This window comes from Cryptomeria japonica, chromosome 8 (genome assembly GCF_030272615.1).
Source record: "Cryptomeria japonica chromosome 8, Sugi_1.0, whole genome shotgun sequence".
Lineage (NCBI taxonomy): Eukaryota > Viridiplantae > Streptophyta > Pinopsida > Cupressales > Cupressaceae > Cryptomeria > Cryptomeria japonica.
In genome coordinates, this window is record NC_081412.1 from 640,262,402 (window position 1) to 640,266,444 (window position 4,043).

General features: G+C 33.4%; 1 pseudogene; it reads left to right on the forward strand.

The window, feature by feature from the left end:
- Window positions 1-503: 503 nt before the first annotated feature.
- Window positions 504-3,429, forward strand: LOC131067715 (AP2-like ethylene-responsive transcription factor CRL5; annotated as a pseudogene).
- The last annotated feature ends 614 nt before the right edge of the window (window positions 3,430-4,043 follow it).

The window sequence follows — 4,043 nt, forward strand, 5'->3', positions numbered from 1 at the left end:
TGAAAAAATTTATACTCTGCCATAACATGCAGAATTCCATAAGAAAAGTTTGGCTCGTAATGGTACATGCAAAAAAGCTCATTGGCTGAGATATATTGTAGGACCATCAGGGCAGACTTGTTCCATGGACAGTAAAGAAAATCTCGACTCAGCCCTCGTTACAAGTATAGACCTAAATCAAACCTCAGCCACATATACAAACAGTTTAGAGGAAGATGAGCCCATCTTACCCAATGTTCAATATAGGAAAAGTACTTTAATGGGCACTACGGGAAGTATTGAACTTGCTGTAACTGAAGCTACACGTGCAACTAAACATGACTGGGCATCAGAACCGACAATTCAGTCAAAATTATGTGCAACTATTCCATCTTCTGGTAGCCATGGAACATCACAGAGAAAGAAACGTAGGCAGGAACAAGAAATCCAAGTTGGATCGGAACAAGAAATTCAAACTGTTGATCCAACAGAAGATAAATCAACCACTCCCCTCTGAAGGAATAATGGGCACTACTGGAAGTATTGAACTTGCTGTAACTGAAGCTACACGTGCAACTAAACATGACTGGGCATCAGAACCGACTATTCAGTCAAAATTATGTGCAACTATTCCATCTTCTGGTAGCCATGGAACATCACAGAGAAAGAAACGTAGGCAGGAACAAGAAATCCAAGTTGGATCGGAACAAGAAATTCAAACTGTTGATCCAACAGAAGATAAATCAACCACTCCCCTCTGAAGGAAATCTTCAGCCTACCGAGGGGTTTCCAAGTATGTTCATATACAGTTGTATTTACATTTTCTTAAAAAACAGTTTGAAATGTTGCAATACTAATAGACCCAAATCTTAAGCTACTTTCGAAATTAATTTTGTGGGACTCAATGAAGAAACAAAAATACAGGGACATTTGAAGCGCATTTGTGGGATAACACCTCCAGAAGAGAGGGTCAGCATGGCAATTGTAAACAAGGTCAGTTTTATGAGTTTTTGTTAAACAAAATTAATCAAGCTTTAAGATGTCTAAACTTTATGCTTTACAGAGAACCATGGGCTCTACAAACAATTAAAAATCTATTGCTTATAGATAATTTCTACGTTTGGAAACATGATTGCCTTCATTTTCAGGGCTTGCAAGGAAACTCATAACCATCTAGCTTAGAGTGTTAAGTTTTAAAATTAGTTTGTTAAATATTTGTTTGCTTCCTTTCTTCTAAAACTAGAGAAGTAGTTTATGATTATATAGCTACCAGAACAGAGCTATTGTTCTTTCGTAGACACTAACTACAATACTTTGTTTTATTTATTGTCACCCTTGAATTCTGGATAATGATTGGACTCCTCAGTATATCTTGGTAAGAAAATACTATTTTTTTTAATATATGTATTATGGTATTTGACTTTCCAAGTCTGTTTGAATACTAGATTTGTAATTGAACTGTTTAATGATGCAACTGTAGGTAGCTATGATAATGAAGAGAATGCAGCCAGAGCTTATGATCTAGCAGCTCTCAAGTATTGGGGTCCATCAGCTGCAAAAATATTTTAATTGTTTATTTTTCAATCTATATGTTTCACAAAATATTTATCTTGCTGGTATAACATTTGGATTTTGGTAACAAATGCAGATTGGAGACTATGGTAACGAATTAGAAGAGATCAAAAATATGTCAAGGCAATGATTTACTAGTTATTTAAGAAGGTAATTGAATTTCCTTAATTTTAAGCTGTTTATATCAGATGGGCGTTTCATTTCCAGATCCTAGAGAAGCTAGTTGTTATCCAAGATGGAAGGCAGGAGGATTTTCTTAGCCCAGATGTCTCCGGTGACCCAGTGGTCAACTCCTAGGTGTTTCCCGCCTTTAGCCCACCTAGTTAGTTTAATATCCTAGATATCCTTTACAATAGTAGGGTTGTAATGCGTTTAACAATAGTAGGATTGTCCATATCATAGTTTCATTGTTGTGCATTGGATGCCATTCATGATTACTCAAATGTGGATAAAATATTTTTGCAGTTGGAGATCAGGCATATATACTTTATTTACTGAAGTTTCATTAGATCTTTGTTGATAAAATCAAACAGTAGTTTATAACAGTTAGTCATAAACTTTCTTTTGCTTCATAGTATTAGTCAAAAATGATTTTGAATGCTTATCTAATCAAAACCACTTAATTATTAACTTATAGGCGGAGTACTGGCTTTTGTAAGAGATTCTACCGTGGAGTATTTAAGAGATTCTACCGTGGAGTAAGAAGGTTTGGATTTCATTTAATTAATGATTATAGAATATGGTGTGAAATACCAGTTTCTGAACTTGAAAATGGATGGATATTTGAATAGAAAAGTGTTCACATGAATGTCAAAATGAACTGATTTAACTGTACAATCGCAGAAGTGATCGAGATGGAATGTGGTATGCTAGGATTGGAAGATTTGAAGGGAAGAAGTATTTGCATTTGGGGAGATTTGTTAAGTGCAACACTTTCAGTTTAAGTTACTCTAAATTTTAATTTATTTAGGTAGTTTATTTGAAATCATATTAATAAGTAAGTAATACTGTAAATTTGTCTCATTTTAGATGAATCACCTAAATGAAATAAAACTTAAATATGCAATTTAAAAAAAAAAAAAACTCTTTATTTCCAAATTAAAGCACAATACTGCATTATAGATCACAAAGAATGCATTCAGTAATCAAATGAGATGATAGGGCTAATGATTATCATTGAACTCAGACACAGAGGAAGAGGCAGCCGAAGCTTATGACATTGCTAGTATCAAATACAGAGGAGTCAATGCCATTAGAAACATTGACATAAGCAGATACGATGTGGAAAGCATAATGAAAGATACAACACCCATTGAAGAGAATTCAAAGGGCAGGAAGGGAGAAGTAAGAAATATGGAAGAACTTAGACAGCTCATGGACAAAGGAAAAGTAGCTCATGTTGAAATGAAAGAAAGTGAATCTATAATTGGTAATATTATAAAACAGAATTCAGTGACAGACGAAGTGAGCTATGCCAGTGCTGCTACTGCATCATCTAATGTTGATCATGAACGGCTTGTTGCAGTTTACCCAGTCACAACACATCAGCAACTGCAGCCCCATATACATTCATCTATCTCAACAGAGAACAAAAATTGTATTCTGTACAATCTAATGGGCTTGAAACCTGCAGCCAGTAATCGATATGCACCTACTCTTGGACTGGTGAAGGACAACTCCTTTGTTCCATTATACAGTGATACAAATGAAGCATCAGTTTCTTTAAAGACATCAGGCTATGAAAACGTACCATGTGCTGATACCTTTACGAAAAGTACTTTCTACTTACCTCACACTCAGACCTTGGATCCTGTTACAGTTGGGTATGAGAATCTAATGTCTAAGAGGAACTGCATAAGGCCATTTCTTGAGGATTGAAATGATCAAGTTAATGCAGAATCAGCATATCATGCTCCTACTATGTTCAATATATGGAGTGATAAAAACCGGTCAAGTGTCTAGTATATGAAATTGCACACTAGCTGTTAAACATTTATAGAGAGTATGAATATTTTGGTTGAAATCTGTTTGACTAAGAGTCAAGGACTCAGGGGTATCTAATTGGGATACACCATTTTAATTTCACCATCAATCAAGGGTCCATTGATTTTACATTATGTCTATGGATAGTGATAAGGTACCTTTTTAGATACTTAATTTGTTATTATTGATTTCTTTATTTTCTTATGTCAAGATAATTGACTCAACAAACTTATGACTTACAATGAATTTGATTTGATTATAATATTAGTATTATTTAGATTTACATCTAAAACTGTTATGCTAACTACCCTATTTAAAAATATATATTTAATTAACATTTCTTTGAAAATTTAAAAATATAACATAGTATTTAATTAAAATAACTTTTCAATATGAAAAATAAAATTATTTAATTATTTTAAATAATATTAAAATATTTAGATTTGTTTTTTAATTCATAATGATATATCTAAAATTCCATTAGTGAATGTTATTTAACATGTCATGGA